At 40.0% G+C, this 17,294-nt stretch overlaps 1 long non-coding RNA gene and 1 other non-coding gene across 2 annotated transcripts; both read right to left on the minus strand.

Annotated features, from left to right (window-relative positions):
• Nucleotides 1-1,833: 1,833 nt before the first annotated feature.
• Nucleotides 1,834-17,252, minus strand: LOC148330547 (uncharacterized). The gene is made up of 3 exons (XR_015845006.1): nucleotides 17,190-17,252; nucleotides 12,886-12,967; nucleotides 1,834-2,158 (listed from the first exon to the last, which is right to left on the minus strand). It is a non-coding gene; the product is annotated as an uncharacterized LOC148330547 (long non-coding RNA).
• On the minus strand, nucleotides 16,985-17,078 carry trnai-uau (transfer RNA isoleucine (anticodon UAU)). The gene is made up of 2 exons: nucleotides 17,041-17,078; nucleotides 16,985-17,020 (listed from the first exon to the last, which is right to left on the minus strand). It is a non-coding gene; the product is annotated as a tRNA-Ile (tRNA).
• Nucleotides 17,253-17,294: the final 42 nt, after the last annotated feature.

The following is a 17,294-nucleotide window of genomic DNA, read 5'->3' on the forward strand; positions in this document are numbered from 1 at the left end:
AGCTTGGGCAAACATAGCTCGGTAGTGACACGTAAAAGTGTACTGGGGTAATCCAAAAGTACAGTGCAAAGAGAGACAAGAAGAATTCATCCCACCGGCTTCATCTATGGACTAATCTGTACTATGATCTCAGTATTGTACCATGAACACAGCAATAAGGAATAATGAGCAAGTGAGCATGTTGTATTTGTGCAACAAAAATGTTGTTTGAAAATTCCTTTTGTTACACTTTCGAAAGTTGTCCCCCGGAGGCAATTAGCTGTGTCGAAATGTTGTGGGAGAACATTTTCAAGTCTTTTTTTTCCCATCACTTTTATCGCACATTTCTTGCCCCATATTGCCACATCACAAACCGTCACTTTCAAGTGATGAATGTTTTTTCAAGACATCTGACTCGTGGGAGTTGTCATTCACATTTATATTTTTAAACAGCAAAACAATCCGAAACATTTGATGCTGTACCACAACAAAGAATTCAAGTGATGACCACCATGGTGAACAGTTGCCAATGTGCCAGAGATTGGCTTAGTTCTATTTATTGAGGTCTTTTGGATATTGATATTTTTTTCTGGGATATGTAAACCAAACCGAATCCATGAACCAAATCTTCACATTTTATTTTCTATGACCTTTCGGTGCAGTTCTGTCATCCTGACTGTCATACTGAGTGTACTGTCATTGGCTGGCTTTTCATTCAGCGTGACCAAATAGATCATTACAGCAGGTTGGTCATAAATTCACCCAGTGTGTGTACATGTTCACGACATGGAGCAGCGAGCATTAGACGTTAAAATTCAGATAGTACATACAGTAACTACAGTGACTAATTACTTTTAATGACAGAAACAAGTTGTGTATAGATTAATGGATACTCAACATTGATTTTATCCTCTTACTCAATGGTAGTGGTGACATGTTACTTTGCCTTATTTAAATAAACCAAAAAATCCATTCAAAGTTTATTATCATTGATGAAAGCTAACAAAATAACCAAAGCTGAAAACGTATTTTTGCTCCCGACATAATGTAAAAATGTGAATGCGTTAAAAAAAAATTAAAACTAATGACAATTACAATGAAAATGCCCTTCGTTTACATTTTTGGGCATTTAATTTAATAAACTTTTTTAATGTATTTAATAGGGCTATCAAGCAATTATGTTTTTTTAACTAATTAATCGCAAAAAAATGCATAATTAATCTCGATTAATCACATTTTTTCGACCACTATTATTTGTGAAGCTTTTAACAGGTGTGTACGTACTTGAATAATATCTTGTAATTAATGTAAAATCACCAAATATGAAGTATATTTTAATTCAACGACTGTTCTAATAGCTTTCTTTGATCCTTGAATACGATCTAAATGGAGTCATCTATAAAGGCATTTTTTTCCCCCAGAAACATTTGTCAAAACTGCCCACATGCACCACACTGCAGCAGTGTTGGTTTGTAAGGCCCAGTGGTAACTTAAGCGGGGTGTTTTGTTTTGAGATGATATATTTATCCGTACAGAAGAAGGAAGGTCAAACATTTGTTTGATAGTTGTAATTTATTTAACATTATTACACAGTACTTAGTAACCTTTCTTTATCTTACACTTGGCAAATATTCTACATATTTAAAAAGACAAAGAAACTAATACTCAAGCTAATAAAAACTGAAATAAAACAAGGCATTTTTCCCACAAAATTACATTATTTGTTTTATTGTTTGTGGTTGTATGATGTACTGTTGAATCACGTATAGCACGTTATATACAGCGGTCTTAAAGTGTTTTATAAATACAGTTGGGCAAATCAGGTAAATCAGGCACTCCACAATCAGTGACTTCTTATTAATATATTTTAATAATACAGTAAAAGATGCATTTTCAGTACCAATTATGCATGTCTCCCAAGAATGAGCAACCTCATCATTCCTACAGTATATCTCCAACCACCGATCTCTTCATCTCGTTCCACCTGGCTGACTATGAAATCTGCTGATCTTTTTCTTCTTCATCCCTCCAACTCCAGACCTCCCTTCTCTTGCTTCATCTTCTCACCAAGGCGGGATGGGGAATATTTTGGTAAGATCCCTTTTCTCTCATCTTGTATCAGGAAACTCTGACTGCAGGGCAGTTTAGCTGGCTTTCAATAAAGTCTTGGATCCTTTGCCTGTATGAGAAACCGCAGCTTCGATTACACAAAATGAAGCACCACACAACCATGGGCAAGTGAAAGGTGTTTTCAATAATTACTTATTATATGTGTTTAGCGAATCAGAAACATCTGTGCCGAATTTGACTGAAAGAGCCCCAAAACATTCCTAAAATAGGAGTGATGCACGCAGGCTCTCTCTCTCTCTCTCTCTCTCCATCTCTCTCCATCTCTCACAGGCACATACACTGGAAGGCCACACTGCACCATTGTCAGGACTGGTCTATTTACAGGCTGTTTTTTTAGCTGGCCGCAGCTGCGGAAATGAATATCAAATGTAGTTCTACCCCCATAAATCAAAACCTTTCGCCATGTTCTGATTTCCTCCCCCCCGTTTAAAGTCAATTCACATGGGCGGTGTGCATTACACTCACGCCCAACGGCTTAATTCTTTCCTCTGAAATAGTCACAGAGGACTTTAAAGGAGTTGAAGGTCAAGAAGACACAGAGCTTCATCAAAGCTTATGTTGAATGTACAGACATTTCACAGTGTTTCAGGAATTATGAATGCTGGCAGAGAGTTTAAGAAGGAACTTTCTTTTTTTTTTTTTTTTTAAACAGTGATAATAGATCAGAGAAGTTGTGACACTTAAGCTGTGGCTGATAATTGTTTGTTAGTGGCCCAGTGAGAGTGATGTGAATCGCCGGCTTTTTTTTACATACATTACAAAAAAATGGTGCGTTGAATGTAATCAATTTTATTATGTAAAGTGGTTGCATGAAATAAAATCATCTGGATCCAGATGACGCTTTTAAGGAGACTATTAATGTACTGACAACATTTATTTAAATCCAGAGGATTTTGTTGTGTGTACCACTTGACAAAATAAAATTTAGTAAATCCAACACATTGTGTATGCCGAAGTTGTCCTAAATGCAGTAATGTCATAGCGTAGTGGAAGGCTGTAGTGGATAACACTTCACTGGTAAGACGCAGACGTTCTTCTAGTGTACTGAATTTCCTTCCGTTGTAGATGAAGACTATACAAGTTCATTAAGAAGGAAAATTATCTGGATCTCGATGATTATATTTCGTGCAACCACTTGACAAAATAAAACCCTCTACGGATCGTCAGTTTAATTAAAACTAACAGTTTAACTTTGGAATATGCATTTGGGCTTATATGATCAGCACAACACCGTGTAAGTGTGTGTATGCAGGTGGAGGAGGGTGTACTCAAAGCGCCGGAGGTCCTGCACTCGGCTTTATCTCTGCTTTTGTGGGATTAGTAGGGATCCAGTTCTGTCCAAACCTTATCCTGACCTACAAGCCAGGCCAAACCAACACACACACTCCAGATCAAGCAAGGGGACAATAGACATCTCTGTGTGTTGATTTAACAGGTCTGGGTGCCTGGTAAAGGGGGATTGGTGTTGCTTGCTCTGATGTCCAAATGTAAGGGGGCTGAGGCAAGGAGGGATGCGATGCCAAAGGGGGATGAGTGTTGTGTTGAAGTAGGGCAGAGTAAAGAAGGGGGTCACATAAGGCTGTGATGTGATCGTGTATGTTTGGGACAGCGGAATGTGAGGCAGGGAAGAGTGGGCATGCGGCAAGTGACATCCCTCTAATACCAGACCTAATCTCTAGCAAAGGCACGGAGGGCAGACACACATATACAAGCAGAAAGTAGTCATAGAGTATTTAGTGCTCACAGTTCAGTCTTGACACGATTCTCCGATTGGGACTTTTCAGTAGTTTAGTATTCGAGTTTGTCTTATCCAGATGTGGAAAACAAAAGTATTCGGAACAGGATTCCATTTAAGAAAGATTTCCATAATAGGCAGCAGACCAAAGAGAAAATGATATTTTACTGTTACGTAATCTGCCTAACTGGTTGGGACCCAACATTTTTTCATTTAAAAGGTCACAACAAACAGCAATTCAAGTCAACATAGAGGTATTGAAAACTTTTGCCACCTAGAACTTTAGATGGTTGAGTATGACTCCCAATAAGAACGAAGGTTGCTTGTATAGGTTTCAACAACTTTACATTAAAAACTATAATTAACGCTTAAGGCCGGCTAGTGGGAAGTACAAATAAATACCAAATTGCACTTTTGGATCCCATTTAGGAAATAGTATACCCTTGCACGGTGCATAGATTTACCCTGAAAGTGAGCACTTTACAAAATCCAAAAAGTGTTTAAGGTATAGCTTGAGCCACATGTCAAAATGCTCACTTGCGTGTGTACACACATACGCTGAGTCTTACAAGAATTGTGTGTGCACACGCATGTGCGTGTGTGTTCCATAGGAAATGACCGGCTGCTGTGTTATGAAGTTTCATAGAAATGTTTGTTGGAGTTCAACAACTTGAGCTTTTCTAGACAAAAAAATTGAATGGCAACAATAACAGCCCTCTCCACTGGAAGGAATGATGTCAGCCTCTCCCCTTCTTCTACGCACAAGCTGTACTGACATCCCCTGGGTTGCTCACATCGGACACTGGCGAAGCATATTGCACCAGTCTAACTTATCCAGACACACACTTGCAGATTCCTACGCTTTGATTACTAAGCTTTCCTCCAACCCAGGGCTCAATAGTCACATTCATAGCCCATGGAGGCAAAGTCTATTAATAAAACCACAAGGACCTGCTGAGTGACAACTTGCCAATTTACGCTTAATTCCAATCCAACAAGTGTTATCATAATCAACTTACTGGAACAGGTCATAAAAACATTTTAGTATTAACATATAGAGAGGGAAAACAGTTTTGAAGGGGTACTTTATGTTGGTCTTGGGGAGGGTTCCTGTCCTGTTTTGAGCGAGGGTTGGATGAGAAAACCACAAGTATAACAGCATTTACAGTTAGTCACATGCCTGAGTGGACTCTAATATTGGTCATCTTGTACTTAACAGTAAGAGAAAAGTAGCAGTGGGAGAGAAGCTTAAGTTTTAAAGCTAATGGTAGTCCATTCTCTGGAGTTCTTTGGAATAAGTGGTAAAGTTGGCGGTCTTAAGGATTTCAATTAACTTTCATAAAATCAGCATTGTAAGATCCTCTACATGTAGTGTATGCAGAACAATTTTCTATTTTGGTAGACGGGCACCCATGCACTTGGGATTTGCCTCGCCCATGAATCATCCGAAAATTTGGTAAGACTGTCTAGTCTGCATTCTGCATAAAAACGGTCATTTCGTCATTTCCGTGCGGGGGCAATGGACTAATTCAGCGTGTTTTGAATTTGCTAGATGCACTACGCCTCAGTGGATGTTTCTGCCTCTGCCCCAGCGCTTCTGCAAATTTGGTCACAAATAACATGATGCAATGCATTCTCCAATTACCCACGTCACATGCACGGCTACATCATCCGAAAGGGAGCTGTTGCAATATACCTGCCACGAACCTCAGCAAGTCCAATTTCTGTTTCCGCAATTTAAAGCAAGAAGTGGTTACTGCGCCTCTGACTGCCTTCATTCTGATGCAAATGAGGGATTCAGCGAGGATTGGCTGGAAAAGACTATTTACATCCCACAAGACCCCATTATTCTTTGTTACCCCCATTTCAGCGTGGCTCAGCGGTAGAGTGGTGGTTGTGGGTTCGATCCCTGGCCATCTTTGAGCAAGATACTGAACCCCCCCCCTGCTCCTGATGATATGGCATCAGAAGGAAGATGAGGTAATGAGGTGAAGTGTTTTGAGTATCAAAGGTAGAAAAGCACAACACAAATGACTGCCCAATTCTACCGGTGCAAATTCTAGCAAAATACCAAAAGAAAGAGAACCCCAACCATATGCTCCGAAATAAAATTGGACCTGCCAAATTGGAACTTTTCCAATGTTATCAACTGGCAATGGAAGTTAATAATGCACAGATTGCATACCATTTTACAGAACGCTTGCTCTGCAAACCACTTTATACTAACAGCAAAGATTGAAAGGATAGGTTAACATAGAGCACCACATGGTTATTATGGCTATCAAATTCCCTGTTTTGCAAGGAGCTTTATTTTCGTGACCGTTGCATGTCTGGTGTAAGGAATGGCCTAAATCTGCACAGAGGCAGGTTAAACTGGGTGTTGGTCTTCAGACTTGCGTAAGCCAGCACATTTAGAAAGGCCACAGTGAGCATGAACACAGCTGACTTGCGCCATCAAAGTGATTCTTATCATTCCCTTTAAATGCTGACTGATTCCAACAGGTCAAAACACGCAAAGTATGCTTATAAAGAATTGAAGCAGATGTCCACATTATGTAAAGTGGGTGAAGATGATTACAGATTACCACACTGAAGTGGGGCTCTTGAAGACTGCCTTCCACCCGATTGTTAGTGCTCAGATGTGAACCACAATCCCTATAACACTAATTGCCCATACTTACTTGCATTGGGTACATTCGTGAAGAAGAAGAAGAAGGAGACGAATAAGTAGTAGATGAATAAAACCATTATAAGATAATCAGATTTGAATTAGCCAGCAAATTATGTTAAAATAAACCTCTGCGATTAGCATCTCTCCCGCGGCGGCATCATGCACTGACCCTTTTTTTTGGGGGGTGGGGATTGGCTGAACGGGGTGGAGAGCCAACAAATTTTATGAATAAGGCCTCAGGGTCGAGACCAGAACGGTACCATGATTGTGGCTGGAGGGCGGGGGACGGACCGTCAAAAAAGGGTCAAGTGCCCAGCTTTGACCATATGTAACAGCAGTTGCAGTCCAAACCTTCTATGCGCGGAATCATGTAGGCACAATTGTCCTTCTTCATCCTCCATGAACCAAGAAGTAAACGGCTAATAATTGAAGAAATAGACCAACAAACAACAATCATGGAGGTCACTGATGGTGTAGTGGTACACTCGCCCGAGTTGTGTGCGGGCAGCGTGGGTTCAGTTCCCACTCAGTGATGGTGTCTATGTCAACCCTGTGACTGGCTGGCGACCAGTTCAGGGTGTAGTGCGCCTTTCGCCCGTAGTCAGTAGGGATAGGCTCCAGCACCCTCCCGCGACCCTGTTCAGGATAAGCGGTGTGGATAATGACAATGACACAACAATCATGCCATTTTCTCTCTAAAAAATGGCCTTTGGCAAATGTCTGAACTATAAATTAATTTTAGTATGACTAATCGCAAATTCAATTGTGGCCTATGGCTTTTGCACAGTACCGTGTATTCAACTAAAAAACTGTAATGTTCTCACTTTCAATTCACATTTACACACAAAAAGTGAAGATAAATAAGAAAAGTTGTGGTTAATTTACACATGCAACACCGGAGCGTTTGTCATTCATCAATGCATTATACTCACTGAAATACGTGGAATACTTGTATTTAATAATTAATTTTTTTCGACAGATCAAATTCTGGCATGTCGCAGAGCCTGAGCAGCACCTGTAAGTCCACTTGCCTCCCCATCTGTAACCGCAGGCGAGGACAGGGAAACTGCAGAGTTTTCCCAGGCTCAGGGTGGGTGAATATAAAGGCCGGTCTGTTCGCTGTGTGTGCCTACATCTACTGCACCATCTCTTTGAACTCAGCAGCCATGTCAGCAGCTCCCTGTCCCCCACTACCACAACGCCCTTCATGTGCCTACGGGGAACGATAGGCTGGGCGCCAACAGATCCACATAATACACAACTAATGAGCAAGCAGACACACATGTTGGATGGCTTGTACAAAAATGTTTCTGAACATGCACATGGATGTGGAAAAGAGGGAAGATTGTCCCTATAGTTATGCATGTTTCCACAGTAAAATATGGACTGAAGCAAACTTTTCTTTAAAAACAAAATTTCCCCTCAGCTGTCAATCATGCCAGAATGATGAACCAAAGACAAACCACAATTCCAATGAGGTCACATAAGGTAGGAAAGTTCTTTTTGATGGTCAAAAAATATGTCATTATCCACACCGCTTATCCTTCGCGAGGGAAGGTGCTGGAGGCTATCCCAGCTGACTACAGGTAAAGGGCGCTCCACACCCTGAACAGGTCGCCAGCCAGCCACAGGGCAGACATAGACATCATCACCAATCAGGCGCACACAAATCAGGCAAACGTACCACTACACCATCAGTGACTATCAAAAAATATTATCATATACGTAAAAGATATTCTTTGTGTCACTTTGGCCCTGGGTATGAGTGTGCCCTGCAACCCAGTTCAAGGTGTTCCTCGACTAGTGCCCGATGACAGCTGGGATAGGTTCCAGAATGCCCGCGACACCTTTTGAAGAAAAGCGGCTCAGATAATAGTTGGATGGATGAACTAGGAGGTCGTTTGTCATCATTAAGTGCGTTCAATCCACACTAGTGTCAGATTGTGCTCCTTATTATGTGATGTAATATATTTACAACATAAGTATGTGGTAATAAATCCATTTTAATGAATTTTGGCCTACAGTATGTGTGTTTATTTTATTGTTGCATTGTCAGCAACAAGGATCAACATTCGGGATCCTGAGCGTGTGAATATATTTGCACAACCTATTGATGCTTAACTGAAAAAGAACAGCTCTGCAAGAGACTGTGATTCCAAGACAAACACACATTTGATATTAACATATGAAAAGTCTTCTGTCTTCCATTCTGTCTGCCTCTCTGATGAGCTGAGGTCAGTACCGCCAAGAATGTCCTTTGGCTTCAACTCAGTGGAAGAATTCTTGCCTGCCATCAATATCCGCACTTTTCCTCTTCCAGAAAGCCATGCAGATGCATAAATCAAACCATTTCTGAAGAATTCCCTCTATTATTTGGGACATCAATTTGGTTGAGCAGGCACATTGAAGAGGATGTGGTTGTTAACCTGGTCCTGCGAGGCTCAATTCCGGGCTGGAGGGTGGAGCTGGTGGACAAGATTTAAACTAATACACATCAACAACCGAGAAGGAATCACATTTTTTTCGTCTCTTAAACGATTGTTCCTATACATGTATTGAAATTCACACATCCCAAAAACGCATGCATGTCAGACCAATAGTTGGTAGTATTTAGAACATCAACTGTATGTCTTCCTTTTGTCAGCATATGAACTCCCATTAAAAATATTGAACAAATTTGGATTCAATGTCAAAAGATGAATATGTAAAAAGAGATCATGTCTTTCCATCAGTTTGTGATACACAAGTTGGAAGATTTTTGGAAGAGGACATGAAATATTTAGGTAATAAAGAATTTGAGAATTAAATTCAAAATTTTGCTCTTGTCGCATTTTTTTTCTTAAGGCATTGAACCGTTCACAACTCAGCACCTTATCCTTGGTTGGTGCATGATTAAAATGATGAATACTTGGGTTTTAACATCATTTTGGATGACTGGCACCCTAAAAACGGGTGTAACTTCATTTTATTGCGAGTGCAAGTCTTTTCTAGCGTGTTTGGGCTGTGTTGTACTTGCCCTGGCGCGACTGCGTTCTCCCTTTGCCTGCGTGAGTTTTCTCCGGGTACTCCAGTTTCATCCCACATTCGAAAAACATGCATTGTAGGTTTATCGAACGCTCTAAACTGACCCTAGATGTGGTTACGAGTGTGACTGGTTGTCTGTCGCGTCCCCTGCGATTGGCTGGCAACCAATCTGTTATGCACCCCGGCTACTGCCCAGAGATTGCTGGGATAGGCTCCAGCACGCCCGCGACCCTTGTGAGGACAATTAGAATTAGAATTAGAAATCCCTTTATTGTCATTGTACTCAAGTGTGCAACGAGATTAGAGGGCTCCCCTAAAAACACATCACGATGCTGTTCTGCAAGGTAAGGGTGTTCTCGTGTGTGTGTGTGAGAGTTCAGAATGGAGATGGCTCTCGGAAAGAAACTGTTTCTCAGTCTATTGGTCCTCGATTTGATGCATCTGTAGCGCCTGCCAGAGGGCAACAGGTCGAACAGGTGTGAGTTTGGGTGGGTATTGTCTTTGACGATGTTGAGAGCCCTTCTGAGGCACCGGGCGGTGTAGATGTCCGACAGCGAGGGGAGAGGGCAGCCAATAATCCTTTGCGCTGTTTTGACTGTCCTCTGGAGCCTCACTCTGTCCGCCTCAGTGCAGCCGCTGTACCAGGTGGAGACACAGTACGTCAGCAGGCTCTCGATGGACGAGTGGCCTGCATCATCCGAAAGCGAATCTAATTTCAGTTTCCGCATGTTAGGAACACCGTACTCCGGCGTGCACTCCGTACCGCCCTGATTTCGATGCAAATGCGGGATGCTGTGAGAATTAGCCGGGATAACAGTACGTTCCATTCAATCCCACTTTTTTTACACCAATGTTTGCTGCCACAAATTTTTCGTGTACTTCCGTCATGGTAAAGAAAAGAACGTTGCTAGAATTTCAGCCCATTTTCCTCATTTCAACATATGAAATCCATCTCTTTCAACATTAGATGGATGCTTGTCCTTATCAGACCAGGTTTTCCACAAGCTCCACCAATTATCTACAGATCCCACATCCTTTGCCTGACAGCACTTCAACAGGCCATGATGACATAATGATGCAACTAGACATGCCGTTACTCGTCGGATTGGTCACATTTCAGGTTCATACTATAAAATTGTACGGAGTATGGTTGCCGCGTCATTATTTATCCAACATGAGTTTTATTTATTGCTGTTACTGCTGCTTTCGGTCCTTGCTTGAAAGAAACAGCTGTGATAATAACGCAGGGTCAAATAAAACTTGCTGCGTAAACCAAATAAAATTATATCAATCATTTCTGAAAATATAGTTTCCACCTTATTTGATGTCAATATCCATACACCATAGCTGTATGTAAGGCCCACAATTTTGAGAGGATAAGACGAAATTTTCTTCTATTAAAAAAAATATACAATTGTGCTGTATTTGGAATAGAAACGTTGGACGGCGCGGATACAAGTGTACAGCTCATTAACTAATTCATATAAAATATATGATATTTAACCAGAGAGACCATAAAGGTGAAGTGCTTCAATCTTTTCAATCCACTGGACGAAACAGGAGAGACTTTGCGAGTCTGGATGAAAGAGAATCAAGTTGACGTGGCACACAACAGAAAACAGTCAACAATCGATTGAGTCTTACACACACTTGCATTTGTAATTGCTTCCAAGAAATTAAAAATAACCACAATATTAATCTGCAGTTTCCTTCAAAGGAGAATGACTATCCTGTAACGGTTCAGTGACTGCAGGTAGTTCGACTTTGTTGCTTCAAGTAGCCCCCAAAAATGAGTTAATCTTCTAGAACTAGCTGAATTAAAGTTTTGCCTTTGGTGTCGTGTCTGGAGTCAAGTGCTATATAAAAGTGTTTCAGGCAAATAAATTACAGGTGGGATTTCCGTTATTGTATCCTAAATTGCACACCCGATAGAGGCTTTAAAGAGTTCCACTACAAGGCTCGAAATAAGCAGTTTAGCATTGCTGTTTTTGCGTCAAAATTCATGTTTTGCACTTTAGTGGCACATCTTGGCTAGCAAAACTGAGACTCAAACGCTGACCGTGTAAAGTAATAATGTGTACTGACGTTCACCTGAAAGAGCCCGCACATGATAGTCAATTACAAATTCTCAATTAGTCACTGACTGCACAAGCCGAAGTCAAACACAATGAACTCACAGAGGAGAGACAACCAAACCAGAATTAGTGAAGAAAATGAGGGAAAATTAGTTATAATTGAGTTATATTTTCAAAGCAGAAGCTCTTTTTTCATTTCGTTTCTCATTGCAAATCTTAACAATCCATCCATCCATTATCTGACCCTCACAAGGGTCACGGGCCAATCTTAACTATATAAAAGTTAACTGGATGCTGTAATTTTTTTGTACTTTGTAGCTATATTTAGTGTAAATAAATAAATAATTTTTAAATACATTTTAAGATAGCTTTTAATTGCATTACAGCAGAGCTTTGCTTCTAGACAAGGAAATAAACATTTACTTTTATACACAAGGTGTATTTAATAAATCAAATCTGATAATTCAATATTGCAAAATACTAAAATACAGCTTTATTTAAATAGCGCTAAAAAAAAAACAATCGTTCATTTATCATATTGTCGTAAAGTATTTTTATTGTTTAAAAAAGTCTTCCTTCAGTTCCATGCAAGAAATACTGCAAAAAGTTGAAAGTTGCTCCTCAAACAAAGTTGTTGATTTGCAAAACTGCTCTGCAAAAAAAAAACAAAGAAAAAACGTTTCGAGCCTTGCACCATATAGTTCTTACTTTCTATTACAGTGTGCAAACAGAAGACAGGAGACATAACACCTGTTTCCTGTATATTTGTTGTTATGTACCTATAGTGGATAACAGTTTCACACTATTTTTTAGGGTCTACCTGGATGCAGTGGGTTCAAAAATTACAAAATTAAACCGTTTCGTTGATCCATTACACTTCTTTTTGCCTGACGTCTACCAACACAACTGTGGTCGGAGTAAACATAAAATAATTTCAATTTTGAGCATGTCTGTTGATTCATACCTGCTGGTTTTAATAGATTATTAAACCGCGAAGTCAAGTCCAGTGCAATACTGTCCTTGTACGAATATAATCTGAATGTTCCATCATTAAAAATGTAATATGAATCAAAAAAATGGACCAGCCTAAATAAACAGAAAACTGATGTAATGGAAGCCTAGAAAGGGAGAATAAGCAGCCATCTGAGCCACCACGACGGATGTTCAGGTACCCCTTCTAATGTCAAAACTGTTGTATATTTGCTGTCAACATCTTAATGTCAACCCCAACACAGCAAATAGACACGTGCACACACATGTATAGTACGTACATTGTTGGTGTTCAGCCGAGCAGAATGTCATCATTTCCTTTTGGCTACTTGATAAATGCTGCAACACTGAAGTTTCTCTTGGCTTGAGAGTGCAATGGAAGGGTGGGGGGGGGATGACAAAAAAAATAATAATGATGATTATACCTTTGCAGCTGGGACTTGGGAGCTGTCATATAGCTACACTGTGAGCAAATTCATTGGTAATCACAAACAGATGTTTAATAAAACTTGGGACACATGCTCTGTGGTTTGTGGCATGTTGGAGCGCTAAAATATACCATAAAGCACCAAGTGTATTAGAAATTTAAATATTGGTCAACTTGTCACTGATTGTTTTGGTGAGATTTGCATTTTTAGATCAAGAAAATGGAATTGATACAAACTTTTGTAAGTATTGAGACCCAATCATTGTGTTACAGGCCAGATTGGACCATGTGTCATTAAAAATGTCTTGTTAAATCCCAGCATTCCACTCCCATTTCCCTTTTGATGAGAACAGAATGACTCACGGGCACTTAGACATTCACATCAATTACAATGTATTCCGCTCATGACCAACAGCGCTTACCAAATCGGGATTTTTTTGGTTTTGTTTTATATAAGCGTCATTAAATAGCCAACTTCTTGCAAAACAAGATGTGGACATTTTTGTTCATTAACCCTAATAGGACACATCAATTATATTGGGAATTCTGATATGCTGCATTTACAGTTTATTTACAGTAATGTACATGGAGGTTTACTGCATAATGAGAGAATCGAGTTTGGTGAATAATATGGTGAGATGATATTCTCCCTCTTGCTATGCAAATACTTGCATGTTTGGCTTACTGAAATGTTGAAATCAAGGAGTCACGAAGCCTTTTGAAAGTGAAAGCTACTTGTATCCATCCATTATCTGTACCGCTTCTCCTCACAAAGGTTGTGGGGGGTGTTGGTAGTGATGGGTAAATGAAGCTTCAAATCAGCTTCATCAACCAGTTGTAGTTGTTTTGAACTCCAGTAGATGGCAGTCTCTGTTCAACATTGGGCTGAAAGCACACTGACTCGCTATTTTTTAAACCCTTTAATTAAAACAACAAATGCTATCTACAGGACTCAAAAATACAAAAACTGGTTCATAAAGCAAATTTGAAGCTTCCTTTTCCTATCACTAGGTGCTGGAACCTATCCCAGCTATCTTCAGGCAGTACACCCTGAACTGGTTGTCAGCCAATCACTGGGCACACATAGACGAACAACCATTTGGGCTCACACACATACGTAGAGGCAATTTAGAGTGCCCAATCAACCGGCCATGCATGTTTTTGGAATGTGGGAGAAAACCGGATTACCTGGAGGAAACCCACGCAGGCACGGGGAGAACATGCAAACTCCACACAGGAAGCCCGGAGCCGGAATCAACCCCGCGACCTCTGCACTGTGAGGCCATCGTGTTAACCAGTCGTCCACCTTGCCGCTCTATAATTAATTATATATATTTATATATTTGAAGACTGTGATCGTGTTCATGATTTTTCCCAATAATTACACTGGTCAACCATTTTTTACCAATTGGTAAGACGAATGGATGGATAATAATAACAATAATATCCAGCCATCCGTCAAAAATAGTTACTCATATTTATGAATTCAGGGTTAATTTTACCAACAGATGGACTTTTCTTCTGAAACACCATACATTTTATATACAACGAATGGCAAAGTTCATATTGCGCAAGCTTTTATAGATCAAATTTAAAAACAAAAAAATGAATATATCTCAAAAACTTGACATGCTAGAAAAAAAGTAGAGCTGTTTACGGATATATAAAGCCATCTCTCATTAAAATTTGCGGTCGACCGGTGTTATCACCAATGATTTCGGAAACAGAAACTGTAAACATCAATATACAACACTATACTTCTATAAATCTCTATAAGGCCCTCAGTCTAGTTAATGGGGTCTCTGGTGCCCATGGGCATCATGTTGGTGACCCCTGCCCTAAATTGTCCATAGGTGTGCAGGATCATGTAATGTGTTGTTCATCGTTATTTGCACTGACAGTTGGCTGGCAACCAGTCCAGGGCGTATGCCACCTCTCAGCCAACGTCAGCTTGGATAGGTTCCATCTTACCTGGGGGCCTGAACAACATAAGTATAGTACAAAATGGATGCAGGGATGTTAAAATAACCTGTTGACCATGTGGTCCTTTCAAATTCGGTGAAAAATATACATTATCCCAGTCCCGTAAAGGGCAACCACAAGCTTTTCTGAGTGAGGACCATGGTCTCAGTTTTGGAGGTGCTGATTCTCATTCGTACCGCTCCAGTGAGAGTTGGAGCATGTCTCACCAGCACACACTGAGATACTATATTTCCTTGTTGGTCTGGGAATGCCATCGGATGCCCCCGGAAGAGTCGGAAGAAGTGGCTGGGGAGAGGGAAGTCTGGGTTTCCCTGCTAAGCGGCTTTCCCTGCAAACCAACCCTGGATAAGCAGTACAGAATGGTTGAGAATGAGGATGATGACAAGCTGTGCATTTGTTTACTCTGCACATTGCCTTTTGATTCAGCATTTAAAAAGCAGTTCAATTCTTGAAAGGACAAGAACCACGACTGATGCAGTTGAAATATACATAACTATGACTTTGATCTCCGTCTTTCTGTCCCCTGCGATTGGCTGGCAACCAATCCTGGGTGTACCCCACCTACTGTTAGCTGGGATAGGCTCCAGCACACCCCGTGACACTTGTGAGGAGAAGCGGTACAGGTAATGGATGGACTTTGATCTCTTTCAAGTTGCCGTATAAGTTCTCTTGTTTTTAATAGTCTTTTTATTTTCTTGTAAACTCATCACATTTGTGGTTATTGCAGCAAAGGAGTTTGCAATACTTTCTTATCTTTTTATTGCATTGTATACTCAACTCGAAACGTGTAGTAGTTATCACCAAGAAAAGGGGTTTTGCATTGCAACATTTTGATGGAACTGTGATCTAACAGTACTTCAGTCTAATATATACAAATTATGTAATACTACAAAGACTATGCAAGGTACAACGTGTTTCATTTATATTTAGTATATAGTGAGAAGCAAATAGTTTTTTTTTTCATTATAAGCCCCTCTGGATAACAGTCTGTGAGCTACATGGACAAAAAAATAAGAGGAAACATGGATAGATATTTGAGGTACACTTGCTGGCCAACTGTTATTGTTCAAACGGCGCACACAGCCAATCATATCCATGCAGTCACTTTCGTTCGCTTCACAACGGTTAATAGGAGTGAGGTAAACTGTGGACAACAGCAACTCCTGCTGGTGAAACTGCTAAGTATCACACAGTGCACAGAAGGAACACATTGGTTTTTTTTTAAGTAAGAACGCTCACGTGAAACTGATCTACTCACTCACTCACTTAAAGAAAAAGTAACATATCAAATAAATACTTTACTATAATGCTTTTCAAATATGCAATCCTTGACAACCGATTAAAGTAACCAATCAAGACACATTATATTGATGATATTATTATTGGCAGGACCTTTTTTTTTTTTTTACCACATTCTCTTATTGACAATATCGCCTGGACAGGATGCGACACACTGCATGGTACATATCGAGAACTGACTCTCTTTTCAAATTATATAGCAAGATAAGGGTTAGAATTTGCCACACTTTTGAATCTAATATAATAATATACACATTGTTGTTGAATGAATGATTAATTCACCTCTCATCATACAAGCTTTAGGCAATCAAAGGTTCTAATAGAATAAGACCACTCATTGTGATAACCTCTACAAAGGCAAAACGTTTATCGCCTGCAAAATTAAATGAGTCACATTTAAACTATAGCTCATTATTTCAACAACATGTCACGGATTTGATGACATTGGATGAATTAAATTTACTGTTGAAATATTTTTGTATAAATAGACAAATGCTGTCCCCTACTGGCAGCAAAACAAAAACACTCCTTTTAAAGATTCTCCATTACTTAAATGCCTACATTATTGTCACGACCGAATCAATCCCAATCATACAAAACTTACAGATAACGACGAATATCATAATTATGGGTTAATTTATAAGAAAAGAATTTCGTACTATGCAAAATACTGCTCCAGGTGAGGCTCGAACTCACAACCTCGGCATTGCTCTACAATGTACTGTCATATAAGTACCGCGCGCTAACCGATTGCGCCACTGGAGCTCGGCTCATTCTGCAGGCAGAAACGTTTATAACCTATAGACAGGACGACGTATACAAAATGTGTTATCACATAATTACCATGGTAGGAACACGATAAGAGAGACAACATACCCACTTAATAGGATCAACAGTGTTTAAAAATACAGGTCTTTACGCGTTCGTCGACGTCTTGGGTCGAACCGGAAGTGGAGACTTGCTATGACGTAGTTTTGACAT

This window comes from Idiotropiscis lumnitzeri, chromosome 9 (assembly GCF_059441095.1).
Source record: "Idiotropiscis lumnitzeri isolate Australia: NSW breed Sydney's pygmy pipehorse chromosome 9, RoL_Ilum_1.0, whole genome shotgun sequence".
Classification (NCBI taxonomy): Eukaryota; Metazoa; Chordata; class Actinopteri; order Syngnathiformes; family Syngnathidae; genus Idiotropiscis; species Idiotropiscis lumnitzeri.